The 20992-nt window shown below is 41.9% G+C and overlaps 1 long non-coding RNA gene across 5 annotated transcripts in view; it reads left to right on the forward strand.

Moving 5' to 3' along the window:
- LOC309641663 overlaps window positions 1-20148 on the forward strand; it is a 35946-nt gene extending 15798 nt beyond the window's left edge. For 3 of the 5 annotated variants that reach the window (XR_014252715.1, XR_014252718.1, XR_014252719.1), the window contains one exon: window positions 221-20148. This is a non-coding gene — a long non-coding RNA (uncharacterized lncRNA). The remainder of the gene's footprint in view (window positions 1-220) is intronic. The other 2 variants (XR_014252716.1, XR_014252717.1) reach the window with 2 other exon arrangements.
- The last annotated feature ends 844 nt before the right edge of the window (window positions 20149-20992 follow it).

The raw sequence follows: 20992 nt of genomic DNA on the forward strand, positions 1-20992 counted from the left end.
TGGGGAAGATCCCTGGTCAGAGAAGATCCTGCATGCCGCGTGGCACAGCCAAAAAATAAAAAAATTAAAAAAATATATATATATGTAAAAAATCTGTTTACATATGTTTAAAGTATATCTTGAAGGATATACAAGAAACTGCCTATAAGAAGGGGAACTGAATGCAAGACATCACTGTATAATCCTTTTGTACTTTCTGTTTTGTTCATGTTTTATGTAGTCAAAAAATAAAATAATTGGAAAGGAAAGAAGGAAAGAAGAAAGGAAGGAAGGAAAATCATCAGACCAATTATGTTTCTCTGTAACTTCTATCAAGTAGGCCTCATTCTACCCTCTGGTTAATCCCTCTTCTATGTCACAACTCTTTTTTTTTTTTTTTAAATTTATTTATTTATTTATTTATTTTTGGCTGTGTTGGGTCTTCGTTGCTGCATGCGGGCTTTCTCTAGTTGCGGCGAGTGGGGGCTACTCTTCCTTGCAGTGTGCGGGCTTCTCATTGCAGTGGCTTCTCTTGTTGTGGAGCACGGGCTCTAGGCACACGGGCTTCAGTAGTTGTGGCACGCGGGCTCAGTAGTTGTGGCTCGTGGGCTCTAGAGTGCAGGCTCAGTAGTTGTGGCACATGGGCTTAATTGCTCCACGGCATGTGGGATCTTCCCGGGCCAGGGCTCGAACCTGTGTCTCCTGCATTGGCAGGCGGATTCTTAACCACTGTGCTACCAGGGAAGCCCTATGTCACAACTCTTCAGATACTTGACGATGTCTCTCTTTTCCCCTTTCGTTTACTTTTCTCCAGCCAAATGTCTCCAGGTCCTCCCACTGTTCTTCAAGTGACTCGCTTAATAATCTCTTCTCTATTGCCCCTGTCTCTCTTGGTTGTACGTGGTCCAGTTTGTTAAAGTGTGTAGCTCAAGACTGAATATCAGATGACAGATGGGGCTACAACTTAGCACATCCTGAACACTATGTCTATTAATGGAGCCAAAGCCTAAATTAAATGACCCAGCAATTCCATTTCTGGTTATATACCCAAGAGAAATGAAAACATATGTTCCCACCAAAACTTGTACATGAATGTTTATTACAGCATTATTCATACTAGCCAAAAGATGGTGAAGGAAATCAGAATATATCATCTCAAAATATGCCTCTTTGACAAAAAAAAATTATTTTGAGCTGAAGGCAATTAAAAACAGCAAACACAGAAACTTCCCTGGTGGTCCAGTGGCTAAGACTCCGTGCTCCCAATGCAGGGGGCCTGGGTTCGATCCCTGGTCAGGGAACTAGATCCCACATGCCGCAACTAAGACCCGGCACAGCCAAATAAATAAATAAATATTAAAAAAAAGAATAAAGCAAACACAGAAAAAGCTTTCTCTCTCTACCCTCCTCCTTTTCTGCCTGAAGGCAGGATATAAATTCTCCTTTACTAGAGACACTCTAGACGCTTATCAGCCCAGAGACGGCACCAGAGAAATCTGCAAACAAACCTCACTCCATTAGTTTCCTCCCATATATTTATCTTCCCACAGTTGGCCACCCTTAGAAGCCTAAAACCCTTTTCCTTTATTTATTTATATATTTTTAATTGGGGGTAGAGTTGCTGTACAATGTTGTGTTAATTTCTGCTGTACGGTGAAGTGAATCAGCTATATGTATACATATATCCCCTCTTTTTTGGATTTCCTTCCCATTTAGGTCACCACAGAGCATTAAGGAGAGTTCCCTGTGCTATACAGCAGGTTCTCATTATAAAACCCTTTTCCTTTGTCCTATCATTTCTCCACAAATTTATTGTTTTTTTCTTGAAGATGCCATGTTAGCCAGAGTTCTAAGTCATTGCTTCAAGTTACTCTTCGTTGAAGTTTCTCATGTGTGATATGCACTGCATGTGTTAATAAACTTGTTTGTTTTTCTCTCGTTAATCTATCCTTTTGTTAAAGAGCCCTAGCTGAGGACCTAAGATGGATAGAGGTAAATTTCTGCCTACCCTACAATGGAAACAACCCAAATGTCTATCAACAGAAAATGGATAAACCAAATGTGGTGTATCCAGACAATTGAATATTATTTGCCCATAAAAAGAATGGAGTATTGATAAATGCTACAACTTCAATGAACCTTGAAAACATTATGCTAAATGAAAGAAGCCAGTCAGAAAAGGCCACATATTATATAATTCTATTTTTATGAAAGTCCTGAAAAGGGTAACCTATAGAGACAGAAAGTAGATTAGTGGTTGCTTAGGGCTAGGAAAGGGATGACTGGGGGTAGGAGGATGATAGCGAATAGGTATGAGGTTTCTTTTTTTTTTTAACATTAATTAATTAATTAATTAATTTTTGGCTGTGTTGGGTCTTCGTTTCTGTGCGAGGGCTTTCTCTAGTTGCGGCGAGTGGGGGCCACTCTTCATCGCGATGCGCGGGCCTCTCACTGTCGCGGCCTCTCTTGTTGCGGAGCACAAGCTCCAGACGCGCAGGCTCAGTAGTTGTGGCTCACGGGCCTAGTTGCTCCACGGCATGTGGGATCTTCCCAGACCAGGGCTTGAACCTGTGTCCCCTACATTGGCAGGCAGATTCTCAACCACTGCACCACCACGGAAGCCCTGAGGTTTCTTTTTGAGGTGATGGAAATGTTCCAAAATTGACTGTAGTGATGGTTGCACATATCTGTGAATATACTAAAAACCACTGAATTGTACACTTTTAATGAGTTAATTATATCATACGTGAATTATATATCAATGTGAATTTTAAAAACAAAATACTTTTGTTTTTAAAAAAAGTAAATTAACATTTTTGGTTAGCTTCATCATAGTGTCACTTCATATAGTGTTGCTGTTACACAAGCTATTATTTTTTCTTAATTGGACTATAGTTGATTTATAATACTGTGTTAATTTCATGTGTACAGCAAAGTATTTTAGTTATACATATATATATTCTTTTTCAGATTCTTTTCCATTATAGGTTATTATAAGATATTGAATATAGTTCTGTGTGCTATAAGATAAATCCTTATTGTTTATTTTGTATATAGCGCTATGTATCTGTTAATCCCATACTCCTCATTTATCCCTCCCCCCTTTCCCCTTTGGAATAAGTTTGTTTCCTATGTCGGTGAGTCTGTTTCTGTTTTGTAAATAAGTTCACTTGTATTAGTTTTTAGATTCCAAGTATGTGATATCACATAATATTTATCTTCCACAAGCTATTATTAAACCAGCCTATCCTTGTTCATCAGTTATGAATTGGGGGCCTGAATGAATGAGCTTTCATTTATCTTGGCTAATTATCATCTCTTTGAGATTCATCCTTCTTCTGGCCATTGTATTGCCTTTTGGATTCTGATTATGTTTTCCACTGTGCAAGCTATCTGAAAATCAGATCACTGTAATTCAGTTTTTTAGTCATCATTTATATTCAAATGCTGGACTACTCCCCTGGATTCTAATCTTGTCTCCAGTTTTGTCTCCCACAATCCATTCTCCTTACTGAAGTTTGTGATGTTAGAAAAAAACAACAAGAACTAGAAATTTGGACTTCCCTGGTGGTGCAGTGGTTAAGAATCCGCCTGCCAATGCAGGGGACACAGTTTCGATCCCTGGTCCAGGAAGATCGTACATGCCGCGGAGCAACTAAGCCCGTGTGCCACAACTACTGAGCCCACGTGCCACAACTACTGAGCCCACGTGCCACAACTACTGAGCCCGCGTGCCACAACTACTGAAGCCCATGCACCTAGAGCCCATGCTCCGCAACAAGAGAAGCCACTGCAATGAGAAGCCCGCGCACCGCAACGAAGAGTAACCCCTGCTCGCCACAACTAGAGAAAGCCCGTGCGCAGCAACAAAGACCCAAAGCAGCCAAAAATAAATAAATAAATAAATGTATTAAAATTTTAAAATCTGTATTAAAAAACCCAGAGGGCTTCCCTGGTGGCACAGTGGTTGAGAATCTGCCCGCCAATGCAGGGGACACGGGTTCGAGCCCTGGTCTGGGAAGATCCCACATGCCGTGGAGCAACTAGGCCCGTGAGCCACAACTACTGAGCCTGTGCGTCTGGAACCTGTGCTCCGCAACAAGGGAGGCCGCGACAGTGAGAGGCCCGCGCATCGCGATGAAGAGTGGCCCCCACTCGCCGCAACTAGAGAAAGCCCTCGCACAGAAACGAAGACCCAACACAGCCAAAAATAAATAATAAATAAATAATAAATAAATTGAAAAAAAAAAGAAACACATCTCTACATAGACATGGATCAAAGAAAAAAAAAAAAACCCAGAAATTTCATCAGACCACTCCCTTGCTTAAAATCTTTTAAAGGATTTTCATTGCCTTCAGGATAAAGGGCAAACTCCTTAACTGGCTTACAAGGCCCTACACTGACTTGGCCCAATCCTCCAGCCTTATCTCTTACCACTTCTCTATCCCACTTTGTGTATCTGCCATAAACTGACCCTTTTCTCTCAACCTCCAAATAAGCTGCTTTTTGTGGAACATTTTTCTTTCACCAAATATTTACTGAGCCCCAACTATATTGCCAGGTGCTGTTCCTGAGCTCTCATGGAACTTACATTCTTTTTTTTTTTTTTTAATAAATTTATTTATTTGTATTTTTATTTATTTTTGGCTGCGTTTGGTCTTTGTTGCTACGTGCCGTCTTTCTCTAGTTGCCTCGAGCGGGGGCTACTCTTCTTGCCGTGCGCGGGCTTCTCATTGCAGAGCACCGGCTCTAGGCATGCGGGCTTCAGTAGTTGTGGCTCCCGGGCTCTAGAGCGCAGGCTCAGTAGTTGTGGCGCATGAGCTTAGTTGCTCCGCAGCATATGAGATCTTCCCCCACCAGGGCTCGAACCCGTGTCCCCTGCATTGACAGGCGGATTCTTAACCACTGCGCCACCAGAGAAGTCCCATGGGAAACATTTATAACAAAATTAGATGACAAGGTATCCCCACAAACCCCAAAATACAAGCAATGAGAATGAACACCGAAAGTCACAGGACCTGCTTGTTACGGGTGTCTATGCAGGAGAGAGCAGAGGAAGCAACCGGGGTGTCAGAGAAATATGAGAACAGGAGGAGCTCCAAATAGAAAGCCTGGCAGGCCAATCTGACAATGGCAGCTGAAACTGAGAGAGGTTTTGTGCCCCCCCCCACCAGTGGCGGGTGAAGACAAGGGCCTGTGCATGTCAGTAAGGACTGAAGAGTTTGGAGTAACTTCACCCTCTTTGAACTCTCCAAACTGATTATCCAGGGCTTCCTTTCCGGATAGGCCCCATACTGAAGAAAGACTGATGAGAGAGGAATCAAAATTGAGCAGGACAGGGACAACAGAGACAAAGGAAGAGAAGGTCCGGAGAAAAGTAGGGTGCGGTACGAAGCTAGCTGGAAATCTCAGACAGCAAGCCACTATATTTCTGAACACTACTCAAAGCAGTAGAAGAGGGAGCTCTGTCTAAATAGGAAAGCTATCCGAACAAATCCTTCAAAATATTAAATTCAGGTAAAAATGAGCAACAGAAAGTAACAAGTTAAATCCTATACAAAATTTCTATAAGAAAAAAGAGAATCAGAAACAGAAAAGCATCCCTATAGAAAAAGAAAGCATGCCAGAGAAATAGGCTCACAAAATGGATGAAATTAACAACATCAAAAATGCTTGAAGTGGTAGACTGGAGGAAAAATTAGAGTAAAAGAAAAAACATTTTAGAAATGAAGACTAGGGAATTCCCTGGTGGTCCAGGGGTTAGAATTCTGTGCTTTAACTGCTGAGGGCCTGGGTTCAATCCCTGGTCGGGGAACTAAGATCTTGCAAGCCACACAGAGAGGCCAAAAAGAAAAAAAAAAGACTAAACTATGAGGAACACGATGAGCAAATAAACACAATAAATAATGCCTTTAAAAAAGATGAAAAAGAGGTAAAATTTTAAAGTAAAAAGAAATGAAGTTAAGAGGATTTAAGAGAAAATGACAAAGACAGAAAAGGAAGATATTATAAAATCCTTGGCTCATACTTTCTTTTCTTTTTTTTTTTTTTTGGCTTAAATGACAACCATTTATTTCTCATAGTTCTGGAGGGTGAGTCTAAGATCGAGGCTTTGTAGATCCAGTGTTTGAGGAGGACCCACTTCCTGGCTTATAGACGGCCACCTTCTCCCTGTATCCTCACATGGCTGAGAGAGAGAGGAAGCAAAGTCTCTCCTGTCTCTTCTTATAAGAGCATTAATCTCATTATGAGGGCTCCACCCTAATGACCCAATCACCTGCCAAAGGCCTCATCTCCAAATATCCTTAGGTAACTTTCTTTGAGTGTCTTCATGGACCCCACTAACAGGTTAATAGAAATCTCTGAAAAAGAAAAAGCAAGGGGACAGAAAAAAACCACCAAATACTACTCAAGAAAACTTTCCCTAAAATTAAAAATTTCAAAACTACATATTAAAAGAAGATAGAAGATACTTAAAAACATTGACCTAGAATGACCAACACCAAGACATATTCTAATAAAATTACTAGACTTATAGGGAAAAAAAAGTCCATGACCAGACAAAAAGAGTATGATTCATAAGGGACAAGTTAGATAATTATAAGACTCTTTGACAGCAGTGCTTTATGTAAGAAGAAAATGAAGTTGACATATTTTAAATATTCAAGAAAAGTACATGTGAGCCAAAGCAAACTAACCTTCAACTATAATGGCCACAGACAAATTGTTACCAATATGCAGGAACTCGGGGAGTATTGTTCCCATGAGTCCTTCCTAAGAAATCCACCAGCGAATGCACTTCAGACAACCAAACTTCCTAGAGAGACATCAACATAAGGGCTGAGTGAGCATTGTAATATTATTTATTTGCAGAACTGAGACTGAATAAAGGTTAAAAGAGAGAGTATAGTAGGTATGTAATGACCATATGGTCTGACAATGTAGATATTATAACCATAAAAAAAGGGAGGAGAATGGGGATGGCATTCACAAAAAATTTTTTAATCTGTTTTCAGTAATCATAATTGGTGGAGGTAGTATTACTGGTGTATTCTGAGACTGTTTAATGTGTAATGTGGGGTAAAGCAAATGAGTAATTATGAAATATTCTAATTCTCTATTTCTGTGCCCTTAAGAACCATGATTATTATTATTATTTGGTTTATAGAGATTTATTAAAATTGAAAGTTGTTTGATCTTCTGTCCCATGAGCATCCATCCAGCTGCCTGTTAACTAGTAAGCTGCAAGATGGCTGCTGTCGTTAATGCCTTTGAAATCTTCAGGGTAAGAGCAGGTCTGCCTTTGCTTGAAACTCCTTGTTCCATGCCTTGTAGCCAACCCAACTCTTCACACCTTTATATAAAAGGTCTCCAAAACCTGCACTCCAAGCAAGTCATCCACAGATGAAAACATATACCCACTAGCAAAACAAAAAATTCATCCAGATACATCAAAGACTCAAGTCTTCAACTTCCAGCTAATTCTGCCTAATGCCTGTTTAATGCCTGTTTGCCTGTGGCTAGAGTGTGAAGCATGTGCTTTAGAACCTGGGAAGAAACAGCATCATGTAAACTTAGGGGCAATCTCTAAGAAGGAGCACTTTTTTTTTTTTTTTTTTTTTTTGCTGTGCTGCACAGCTTGCAGGGATCTCAGTTTCCCAGCGAGGGATTGAACCCAGGCCCCGGCTGTGAAAGTACCGAATCCTAACCAGTAGACCACCAAGGAACTCCCAAAGAACCACAATTTTTGATGGAAGAAAGAAAATATAGATTTTTTTTGGTAGTTTTATAGTTCCAAATTTGAACTAGAACAGTCAGTATGAACATTATACATACATAGCTTTGTCCACTGAAAAGACCTAGAGTGACCAGCACGATAGTAATGAGCTTTCCTAGTTCATGGTGCTCTCTAATGGCCATTTTATTTTTAATTTATTTATTTATTTTTGTCTGCGTTGGGTCTGCATTGCTGCACGTGGGCTTTCTCTAGTTGCAGGGAGCAGGGGCTACTCTTCGTTGCGGTGCGTGGGCTTTTCATTGCAGTGGCTTCCCTTGTTGCGGAGCACGGGCTCTCGGCACGCGGGCTTCAGTTGGTTGTGGCACGTGGGCTCAGTAGTTGTGGCTCGCGGGCTCTAGAACGCAGGCTCAGTAGCTGTGGCGCAGGGGCTTAGTTGCTCTGCAGCATGTGGGATCTTCCCAGAGCAGGGCTCAAACCTGTGTCCCCTGCATTGGCAGGCAGATTCTTAACCACTGTGCCACCAGGGAAGTCCTCTAATGGCCATTTCCCATTAAAGAAACCAAGATTTTTGGAGAAATAGGTGAGACTGTTGGATGCTCGGGAAATAGTAGGATCTATGGATTGGAGGTGAATGTGAAGGAGACAAACTATTGAGGTAAGCATGGTTGAGCCAGTGACCTGAAGGTGAGGTGGTCATTGGAGAGCTAAGTTTGAGGTTTCTAAGATGGCACAGTTTTTTGGTGATGCCAAGGTCTAAGTTATGACTGGTGGGATAGAGGAAAGATCACAGAGAGCAAGGTGGTCAAGAAACTGAGAAGTCAGAGTATTAGATGGGAGATCCAAATGGATGTCGAGGGCACTAAGAATAATGAAAGAGGATGGTCTGCAGAAGAAGACAGTGAATCAGGAGGTGAAGTTTTCAGTGAGTAAGAGTCAGTGACCTGAGGGGCGAACAAGAGCATCATGGAGGGAGAGGGGGGTGTCAGAGCCCGACTGAGTGAGTCTGTAAAGAGCAGAGGGGTTGCCAGCAGAAGGGAGCAGTGGGTGGTCTGTAAGACATTAAGGAGCAAATGGGACACCACCCCGACGCCCTGCGCCTGAGTTATTTGGAGTATGAGAGAAACCTGGAGAAGGCAGCCAGCAAAGAGGCGTGCTCTGGACGGACACAGGTAGGTTTCAGTTAAGGTCAGGAGACGGAGTCTTCCGAGGGTGCTGATCACAGAGTGGGGATTCAGAAGAGCACAGAGGAGGGAGTGAGAGCAGAGGGACAGGCTGGGACTGTGGCAGGGCAAGGAGGCATACAGCAGTGTTGGACTGAATGCGGAGAAGGAAGGGAGGGAGGGAGGAAGGAAGGAGGGAGGGAAGGAGGGAAGGGAGAGAGGGAGGGAGGGAGGAAGGAAGGAAGGAAGGAAAGAAGGAAGGGGAGATATGACGGGATTGGTCCAGATGGTCTCTTTATGGAGAAAGACATTTCTTCTTAAACAGCTTTATTGGGGCATAACTGACATACAATGAACTGCCTATGTTTAAAGGGGTCAGTTTGAGAAAAGCCTTCAGCTAGAATGACAGCCCCGTGTCCTGAGCAGAGGGGAGCTCCCAGAGTCCTTCTCACTGCAGTCAGTCCTCTGGACCACGTAGTTCATGCCAGGGTCATTCCCTTCTTTTTCTTTTTAAAATATTTATTTATTTATTTATTTATTTATTTATTTATTTATTTATTTATTTAGGCTGTGCCAGGTCTTAGTTGTGGCACGCGGGATCTTCGTTGCAGCATGCGGACTCTCAGTTGCAGCATGCATGTGGGATCTAGTTCCCTGACCAGGGATTGAACCAGGCCCCCTGCATTGGGAGCGCAGAGTCTTACCCACTGGACCAACAGGGAAGTCCCTCCCTTGTTCTAATGTGTTTTTTGTTTCTTGGTTTTTTTAATTTTTTTTTTAATTTTTGGCTGCGTTGGGTCTTCGTTGCTGCGTGCGGGCTTTCTCAAGTTGCGGTGAGCGGGGCCTACTCTTCGTTGCGGTGTGCGGGCTTCTCATTGCGGTGGTTTCTCTTGTTGCAGAGCACGGGCTTCAGTAGTTGTGGCTCCTGGGCTCTAGAGTGCAGGCTCAGTAGTTGTGGTACACAGGCTTAGTTGCTCCGCGGCACGTGGGATCTTCCTGGACCAGGGCTCGAACCCATGTCCCCTGCATTGGCAGGCAGATTCTTAACCACCGCGCCACCAGGGAAGCCCCCATTTCATACTTTTGACATCTAGAACTGTAAGATAATAAATGTGTTGTTTTAAGCCACTGACTTTGTGGTAATTTGTTACAGCAACCTTGGGAACTAACAAAACATTCCATGACCTGAAACCTTCCTATGTGACCTCAGACATCATTCATTGATTCAGTGCCATGCACTGTTCTAAACACTGAGTAAACAGTAGTAAAACGAGGTAAGGCCTCTGCCCTCAAGGAGCTTACATTCTAGGGAGGGTAGACAGTCAAGAGACAACTCAAGAAGTAACTGCAGTAGTAAGTGGCATGACATAAACAAAACAAGGCACTGGGGAAGTGACCACTGGTGTGCCTGGGGAGGGGCTTCTTTAGACAGAATCCTCAGTGGGGGATTCTGTCAGGTGACATTTGCGCCAAGCGTTGAATGACAAGAAGGACCAGTTGTGGTTGATCTGAAGGAAGAGCATTCCCGGCAGAGCAACCCGCAAGAGCACAGGCCCTGAGGGAGGAATGAGCTTGGAGTGTCTGAGGAACAGAAAGAAGGAGGTCCATGTGGCTGGAGCAGAGAGGGTCCTGAGGAGAAGGTCAGAGAGGAAGCGAGAAGCCAGATCATGCAGAGGCTCAAATTCACAGCAAGGAGCTGGGATTTTACTTTAATTGCAGAACGAGGCTATTAGAAGGATTTGAGTCGGGGAGTGACAGGATTGGGTTTATTTGTCTAAATAATCAAGTCTTGTTGCTGTGTAGTGAATGAACTATGAGGGGTGAGAGTAGGGGCAAGAAGACCAGTTATGAGGTCACTGCTGTAATCTAGGTGAGAGGCGATGATGGCTTGGACCAGTGTCCACAGCCTGGAGGCAACCACTGCTACCGTTTCTTGAGAATCCTCTAGAACTGTTCCATGTACAAACACAGCAAATGCTTTTTTTTTGCAAATTCATTTTTGTTTTTTTAAATGACAATTTAGAAAGGTTAGTAGGAAGGTATCCTGCTTATAGAGTAATAGAGGGTGTGTTGTGTTTATATAGAAATGATCTTTCCTAGATAAAACTGTCCCTAGAGTAGAGAGGGGCAAATTACTACTTCAGCCCTAATCCTGTTCTGATTAAACAACCCTCAGTTTTATACTTTGGTCTCCTGAGTTAACTTACGAGGGACTGTCCCACAGAAGTTACTGATGTTGATTCTTTTGCTAGGGATAGGTGCTGTTAGAAATACATACACAGGACTTCCCTGGTGGTGCAGTGGTTAAGAATCTGCCTGCCAATGCAGGAGACACGGGTTTCAGCCCTAGTCCGGGAAGATCCCACCTGCCGCGGAGCAACTAAGCCCGTGCACCACAACTACTGAGCCTGCGCTCTAGAACCTGCGAGCCACAACTACTGAGCCCGTGCGACACAACTACTGAAGCTCGCGCGCCTAGAGCCCGTGCTCTGCAACAAGAGAAGCCACTGCAATGAGAAGCCCGTGCACTGCAACCAAGAGTAGCCCCCGCTCACCGCAACTAGAGAAAGCCTGCACGCAGCAACGAAGACCCAGTGCAGCCAAAAGTAAAAGGAATAAAATAAATAAATTTATATTAAAAAAAAATCCTAAATGTACAAAACTTCCAGGAGAAAAACTTTGTGACCTTGAGTAAGGAAAATATCTTAGATTCAATACCCAAAGCACAATCCATAAAAGAAAATAAACTGGATTAACAAAATTAATAACCTCTGCTTTCAGAAGACACTGTTAAAAGAATGAAAGGGTTAAGTCACAAACTGGAAGAAAAAATATGCAAATCACATATTTGATAAATAATTTGCACTCAGAATAAAGGACTCGAAAAACTCAATAATAAAAAACAAGCAGGGCTTCCCTGGTGGCTCAGTGGTTGAGAGTCTGCCTGCCAATTCAGGGGACATGGGTTCAAGCCCTGGTCTGGGAAGATCCCACATGCCGCGGAGCAACTAGGCCCGTGAGCCACAACTACTGAGCCTGCGCATCTGGAGCCTGTGCTCCGCAACAAGAGAGGCCGCGATAGTGAGAGGCCCGCGCACCACGATGAAGAGTGGCCCCCGCTTGCCGCAACTAGAGAAAGCCCTCGCACAGAAACGAAGACACAACACAGCCAAAAATAAAAATAAAAAATAAATAAAAAATAAAAAACAAGCCATCTGTGGTGACCATTTTGTAATGTATAGAAATATCAAATCACTACATTGTGCACCAAGAACTAACATAGTGTTGTAGGTCAATTATACTTCAAAAACAAACAAACAAACTCAGAAAAAGATCAGATTTGTGGTTACCAGAGGTGGGGGTGGGAGGAATTGGAGAAAGGTGGTCAAAAGGTACAAACTTCCAGTTATAAGATAAAAAAGTACTAGAGATGTAGTACACAACATGTACCTGTGTAGTTTTCAATTGAGTGAACCAATACATTTCCTTTATTTAAAAAAAAAAATTAAGAGTAAATCCTAAGAGTTCTCATCACAAGGAAAAAATATTTTTTTCCTTTATTTTGTATCTATATGAGATGATGCATGGTCACTAACTTACTGTGGTAATCATTTTATGATGTCTGTAAGTAAAATCATTTTGCTGTACACCTTAAACTTATACAGTGCTGTATGTTCAACTATATCTGAATAAAACTGGAAGAAAAAAAAACAAGCAACCTAATTTTAAAAATAGGGCCAACAGGGACTTCCCTGGTGGTCCAGTGGCTAAGATTCCATGCTCCCAATGTAGGGAACCCAGGTTCGATCCCTGGTCAGGGAACTATATCCCACATGCCACAATGAAGATCCCAAACGCAGCATGCGGCAATGTAGATCCCGGGTGCCGCAACTAAGACCCCGGCGCAGACAAATACATAAATAATAAATAAATATTTTATAAATAAATAAATAAATAAAGGGGCAAAAGATTCGAACAGACATTTCACTAAAGAAGATAAATATCTGGGGACTTCCCTGGCTGTCCAGTAGTTAAGACTCTGCACTTCCACTGCAGGGGGCATGGGTTGTATCCCTGGTGGGGGAACTAAGATTCCTGCATGCCACGCGGTGCAGAAAAAAAAAAAAAAAAGATATATATCTGGCAAATAAGCACATGAAAAGATGCTCAACATCATTAGTTATTATGGAAAAAAATTAAAACCACAGTGAGACAGCACTAAACATCTATTAGAATGGCTAAAATTAAAAAGACAGCCAAAAAACAAAACAAAACAAAAAAAAGACAGCCAAGGGGACTTCCCTGGTAGTCCAGTAGGTAGGACTCTGCGATCCCAATGCAGGGGGCCCCTGGTTCGATCCCTGGTCGGGGAACTAGATACAGCATGCATGCTGCAACTAAGAGCTTGCATGCCACAACTAAGAACTTCTCATGTTGCAACTGAAGATCCCACGTGCCACAACTGAGACCCAGGCGCAGCCCAAATGAATAAAGAAAGAAAGAAAGAAAGAAAGAAAGAAAGAAAGAAAGAAAGAAAGAAAGAAAGAAAGAAAAACAGCCAAGTGTTGAAGAGAATGTGAAGAAACTGGGATTCTCATACACTGCTGGTAGGAATGTAAAATGATACCATCACTTTTGGAAAACAATTTGGCAGTTTCTTGAAAAGTTAAGTATACACCTACAGTGTGACTCATCCAGCCAGTGATTCCATTCCTAGGTATTTTCCCAAGAGAAATGACAACATACGTCCACACAAACTCTGTACATAAATGTTTATTACAGCTTTATTTATAATAGCCAAGAATTAGAAACACAAGCAAATGCCCATCAGCAGGTGAATGGATAAACAAACTGGTACAATCCATATAATGAAATCCTACTCAGCAATAAAAGGGAACCAACTACTGATACATGCAACAGTGATGAATCTCAAAATAATTAAGCTGAGTGAAAAAGCCAAGACAAAGAAGTATGTACTGTAGGATTTCATTTATGTAAAATTCTAAAAAATGCAAACCAATGTACAATGACAAAAAGCAGTTTAGTGATTAGGGTATGGGGCTGCGAGTGACAAGATGGTGAAATTACAAAAGAGCAAGAAGCAACTTTTGGGGTGACCTATATGTTCATTATCTTGAGTATGGTGATGGTTTCATTGGTATACACATATGTCAAAAATTTTCAAATTGTACACTTTAAATATCTACAATTTATTGTATTTCAATTACCTTCAATAAAGCTTTTTTTTTTTCCTTGGCCACCCTGAGGAGGAGTGGTGAAGTCTGGGTCCCTGTAGACAGGTGAGCTGGGACTCTAGTCCCCACTGCATGCCTGGCTTGTGAGGCGTAATGTCTGCCAGGATTCACTGCACTGTGGCCCTTATCCCTGTTCATGTGCAGTGCAGTCACAAGAAGCCCAGGACTGCAGGTTACTCTTCATCTGTCTCCCAGATTCTAATTCCCATGCAGTCCTTTCTGACCCCATTTCTTCTCCATCTCCTGAAACATTTTCATGGCCCTCTCAAAAAAAATAGTCTATATTCCATATTTAATGACAATACATGTTAGAGACATTCTGCCCCATTCTTTTTTTTGGTCTCACAGCACAGCTTGTGGGGTCTTAGTTTTCTGATAGGGGATTGAACCACGGCAGTGAAAGCGCTGAGTCTTAACGACTGGACCGCCAGGGAAGTCGCACATCCCACTCTTTTTAAAAAAATTTTTGTCCCATTCTCTTTTGAACTCACTCTGACCATGCTTTTGCCCCCACCACTCCACTGAAACTTCTCATCAAGGTCACTAATAACTCTGTGTTGCTAAAGCCAGTTGTCATTTCTCAATCCTTATCTTATTTCTTATCTTTTTTGACTTATTAACAGCAGTTGGCACAGTTGATCACCTGCTTCTTCTTGTAACATTTTTTTTTTTTTTTTTGCCATGCCACGCAGCTTTCAGGATCTCAGTTCCCTGACCAGGGATTGAACCTGTGCCCCCTACAGTGGAAATGCGGAGTCCTAACCACTGGACCGCCAGGGGAATTCCCAATTTTCTTCCCTTGCAGAATGTATATAGTGTGCTACTATGTGTTAAGTATATATGTATTCCCTCGTAGTATATATATTTATTCAGGAAACGAGTTATAAGTGTTTATCTCCTGGATAGCTGGGGGGAAATTATTTTCACTATGTATGTTTTTGCACTTTTTGAATTCTTTACCTTTTGCATTATAACTCATTGTGAAGGGGGACCCCAGCCACTTCCCCTATACCTTCTGAACTTGCCCTTTTGCTCAAGACTCTCAGTCCCTCTTATTTTTCCCAGTTCCTTTTTGGCTTCCCTTTTCTCCCAATTGATCTTGGACTCCTCCCTCCACCAAACAGTCATGACTGAAATAGCACCATGATTTCCATGTTTATATTCTCAAACCAGAGCAAACCAAACTAATGGGTGTGAAGTGGTATCTCACTGTTTACTACCAGACTTGAGTGAAGTCCAGAGTCTTTGCCAGGGCCTAAAAAGCTCCATGTGATCTGGACTTATCTTCCCTAACTTTATGTACCACAGGTACACAATCCCTTGTCTGCAACTAAAAAACCAAAACAGCTCTAAAAATCAAGATTTTTTTGAACTCATATGGCAGCAAAACCTGACATGAAACTCATGTTAGGTAACTTGGTCTTTCTTTTTTCTACATAACATGACTATTCTTATATTTTACTGCAGAAATTTTAATATGTTTGATGCTGGGTGCTGTTCCAGATCACTTTGAGAATGTTAAATATTAAACAGTATATGCTCTGTATTACTGTTCTAAAATCAAAAAGCAATTCCAATGCAATAAGTTTTCAAGGATTTCAAATAAAGGATTGTAGACCTGAACCACTTCCCCCCAGCTCACTTGAATTTAGCCACTGCCTGCCTTGCTTTTTGTGACATGCCAGGCATACTCTTGCCTCAGGGCATTTGTACTTGCTACTCCATCTGTTGGAAAGCTCTTTCCCCATCTATCCAAATGGCTTGCTCCTTCACTTTAATTTTCTAGTCAAATGTTATCTATCAATCTTATAAGGCCACCTTATATAAAACTTACATAAAACTGCAGCACTACCTCATGCCAGACCGCTCTCTCACACTCCTCCCCAACTAAAATATAAAGCTCTATGAGACCAGGGACTTGATCACTGCTTATGTCTTTAGCATTTAGAAATGTCTGGCACATAGTAGGTACTCAATAAATATTTTATATTACTTAAACTACATCAAAATACTATGATATAGGAACGACTGTCCTAAAGATTAGAAAATTGAAGACAGAGAGGTTAGGTAACTCAGCAAAGGTCACGCAGATCAAAGTGTCAGAGGTGCGACTTACATCTAGGAGTCAGCTCTCTTAGGTTCTTAACCAGATGCCTCTGTTTTATTTTCTTTTTCTTTGGCCGCACCATTCCCTGACGAGGGATGGTACCCGTGCTCCCCCAGAGGAAACGTGGAGTCTTAACCACTGGACCACCAGGGAAGTCCCTGGACGCCTCTGTTTTAATAGGGAACCTGGACTCAGAAGCAAAGTGCCAAGCACGTGGGCAACTAGTATTTACTGAACAAATAAATGAATGAATGTGGATTTTAGCTCATGCTTTCATCTATTGCTGTCTCTGTTGACAAGCCTATTAGCTTGTTAGTGCATATGAAATGCACACCCCTCTACACCTACCCCTCTACACCTAACAGTTACTGAAAGAATAAATAAGCTACCTGTGTAAACTAAAAAACACATTAACCTAAATAGTGTGATAGGCAGTGAATAATTTTTTCCTCATACATGCTAAGCTATGGAGAGGTAGGCAAAGAAAAGTGAAAATCCAGGAACTGAGGTTGAAGGAAAGGGTGGTTCAGGACCTCAATGAATTTTTTAAAATATATCTTTATTGGAGTATAATTGCTTTACTATGTTGTGTTACTTTCTGTTGTACAACAAAGTGAATCAACTGTAAGTATACATATATCACCATAACCCCTCCCTCTTGAGCCTCCCTCCCATCCTCTCTATGACCTAGAGGGGTCTCTAAGACCCCTCTAGGTCTTCACAAAGCATCCAGCTGATCTCCCTGTGCTAAGCAGCAGCTTCCCACTAGCCATCTCTTACTTCGTCCCAGCTTCCCCTTCCCCCACTGCGTTGAGTCCCTTCTTTACGTCTTTGTCTTTATTCCTGCCCTGCCACTAGGTTCATCAGTACTGTTTTTTTAGATTCCATATATGTGCGTTAGCATACGGTATTTGTTTTTCTCCTTCTGACTTATTTCACTCTGTATGACAGACTCTAGGTCCATCCACCTCACTACAAATAACTCAATTTCGTTTCCTTTTATGGCGGAGTAATATTCCATTGTATATATGTGCCACATCTTCTTTATCCATTCATCTGTTAATGGACACTTAGGTTGCTTCCATGTCCTGGCTATTGTAAATAGTGCTGCAATGAACATTGTGGTACATGTCTCTCTTTGAAGTATGGTTTTCTCAGGGTATATGCCCAGTAGTGCAATTGCTGGGTCATATGGTAGTTCTACTTTTAGTTTTTTAAGGAACCTCCATACTGTTCTCCATAGTGGCTGTATCAATTTACATTTCCACCAACAGTGCAAGAGGGTTCCCTTTTCTCCACACCCTCTCCAGCATTTACTGTTTGTAGATTTTTTGATGATGGCCATTCTGCCCGGTGTGAGGTGATACCTCATTGTGGTTTTGATTTGCATTTCTCTAACCATTAGTGATGTTGAGCATCCTTTCATGTGTTTGTTGGCAATCTGTATATCTTCTTTGGAGAAACGTCTGCTTAGGTCTTCCGACCATTTTTGGATTGGGTTTTTTTTTGATATTGAGCTGCATGAGCTACTTGTGTATTTTGGAGATTAATCCTTTGTCAGTTGCTTCGTTTGCAAATATTTTCTCCCATTCCGAGGGTTGTCTTTTCGTCTTGTGGTTTCCTTTGCTGTGCAAAAGCTATTAAGTTTCATTAGGTCCCATTTGTTTTTTTATTCCCATTACTCTCAGAGGTGGGTCGAAAAAGATATTGCTGTGACTTATGTCAGAGCGTTCTGCCTATGTTTTCCTCTAAGAGGTTTATAGTATCTGGCCTTACATTTAGGTCTTTAATCCATTTTGAGTTTATTTCTGTGTATGGTGTTAGAAGTGTTCTAATTTCATTCTTTTACATGTAGCTATCCAGTTTTCCCAGCTCCACTTATTGAAGAGGCTGTCTTTTCTCCATTGTATATTCTTGCCTCCTTTGTCAAAGATAAGGTGACCATATGTGCATGGGTTTATCTCTTGGCTTTCTATCCTGTTCCATTGATCTGTATTTGTTTTTGTGCCAGTACCATACTATCTTAATTACTGTAGCTTTGTAATATAGTCTGAAGTCAAGGAGCCTGATTCCTCCAGCTCCATTTTTCTTTCTCAAGATTGCTTTGGCTCTCAATGAATCTTGACCACAGGGAATTGACCTGAAATCCAATACCTCACAGGTGCACACTGGGCCAATGGCTGGAAGAGCCCAGAGGCGTCTACCTGGCTTTACACATTGAGACTGGAGAACACATCTGAAATGTTAGGGAGCTGCTGAGACTGCAATTAACTTTTCCCCTCCTAACAGTCCATTAAAACAAGCTGGAGGTGAAGGGTGGGGGGTGGAGGCAGGGGCTCAAAGGTTTATATCATTTTTTCTGTGACCAACTACTAGAACATCAGTCCACAATAGCTTAAGCAGAGAAGGCTGCTGATCTTGCAGTCCAAATACCTTGAGAAATTCAAACTGACCTGTGGGATACTTCTGACAACTTAAGTGGCTTTCTTTTCTGGGATAGATGATGGATGCCTACATAGGAGGTAACTTTCCCATAGGTAGAAATTGGATATCCTGGTTGCCCATCAGACACCATTTGAGTTCTTTGTAACTGGTGGATTGGGAGGTGGGATGGGGCTATTTTAGAACCTGAAGCACATGGAAAGCCCTTTTGTGAAAGTTACCGCTAGCACTCCAAAATCAGTTAGTTTGGGATTATCCTCAAGTACCAATAGATAAACAGCTAAACCAATTCTTAGCTCTTAAGCTCTTAGTTTAAATCAATTTTTAAACTCATGGGAGAGCCAATTAAGACCTACCCCGAGAAAAGGATAAGCTGTGCCTATAAACATCTCAAGAGAAATCTCAGCACTCACATGATCCTTATTTACTACTTGAATCTGGTTTTATTGAGCAAGCTGGGATTTAGGACCACCAGGTTCAGCATTCATTTTCACCTTGAACCCTATTTTCTTCTATCCAATGTTTTATCCCTGGTGTAGCAGGATCATTACAGTGTAGAGAAAAGAAGAAGCACAGATATTGTGGGTCTCCCCAAAGGATGGAAACTCTTGCCTACATTCAGTGTTTTAACAAACCGTTTCCCACAATGTTTATTTATTTTATTTTTTATTTTTTATTGGCTGCACAGTGCAGCTTGTGGGATTTTAGTTCCCAGACCAGGGATTGAACCCAGGCCCTCAGCAGTGAGGGCATCAAGTCCTAACCACTGGACTGCCAGGGAATTCCCAAACAATGTGTATTTTTTTTTTTTTTTTTAATTTTTATTTGAGCCAAATTTGAGGATTATAGCCCGGGAAGAGCATCTCAGAAAGCTCTGAGAACTGTTCCACTGGTTAGAAATGAAGGAACAGTTATATAAGTTTTTTTAAACAAAGGACTGTACCTCAAATTACGTATTATTGACAGTTTACATAATCCAAATCTAAGTGTCATCCTGGTGGGTCATGAGACCTCTTACAAAATCAAGAAGGAATGTTATTTCTTTAAATTAATTAATTAATTAATTAATTTTTGGCTGTGTTGGGTCTTCGTTTCTGTGCAAGGGCCCTCTCCAGCTGCGGCAAGCGGGGCCACTCCTCATCGTGGTGCGCGGGCCTCTCACCGTCGCAGCCTCTCTTGTTGCAGAGCACAGGCTCCAGACGCGCAGGCTCAGCAGTTGTGGCTCACGGGCCCAGTTGCTCTGCGGCATGTGGGATCCTCCCAGACCAGGGCTCGAACCCGTGTCCCCTGCATTGGCAGGCGGACTCTCAACCACTGCACCACCAGGGATGCCCAACAATGCGTATTTTAATCAAAACTTCCAAGCTACTAGTTTAGCTTAATTCAGGGGGAAAAAAAAAAAATCACATAACCTAACCAGCAAAGTCCTTAGCAATCCATACCCAAATGAATTTTTCAAATAAACATACATTTGACCCCTGAACAATACATAGGTTAGGGGTACCACCCAGTCAAAAATCCTTATATAACTTTAGATTTACCCTTTCTTATTTGCCTGTGCTTTCACCATCTGAGGAGTCAACCAACTGTGGACTGTGTAGTATGTATTTATTGAAAACAAAACAAAACAAAAAACCCCACACAGTTAAACCCATGTTGTTCAAGGTTCAACTGTATATCCCTAGCTAGTAACTTTCTAATTTCTGAATTCTGGAACAAATGAACCATTGTCACACAGATAAAATTAGGTACAGCCTTTCCCCATACTTTGCGCGGAAACTTCCTCTCTTGGGACTTCCACAAATTTCTAGGAATGCCTCGTGTCCTGGACATTTTCACCCCATAGAAAGATGCAGGCTGGGTGACAACTGGCTTACCAGCAGACCACAGTAGACAGGTGAATTTTACGAAGTTAAGGATCTGAATACAGACCCTTTAAGCTATCTAAGTCTGAATACAGACCCCCTAAGCTATCCAAGTCATGTGCTTCCTAGTAAATAAAGTCTACTGTCCTCCACCAGGGGTATGCACACCTCAGTCTAAATCACTTCCTGATGTGCTCCTCATTCAGTAACACTCCTTACCCTGCTAGTTCCTCCCCATTTTAAAGACCCCAGCTTAAGCCACTTGCCAGGATGAATTAATCTAACATTCACAGATGCCTTAACTCCTCTCCCCCACCCCACAGCTATGCAAATTGGGGAGGCCAAAGGCAGAAATACAAAAGGTTTAACTTACCTGGATAAGCTTTCTCACCCCATGAAAACACCACATGGCACTCCACAACTGAATACTTGGTAAAAGTAATTA

The sequence above is a fragment of the Balaenoptera physalus genome, assembly GCF_965194825.1.
Source record: "Balaenoptera physalus genome assembly, chromosome: 13".
Lineage (NCBI taxonomy): Eukaryota > Metazoa > Chordata > Mammalia > Artiodactyla > Balaenopteridae > Balaenoptera > Balaenoptera physalus.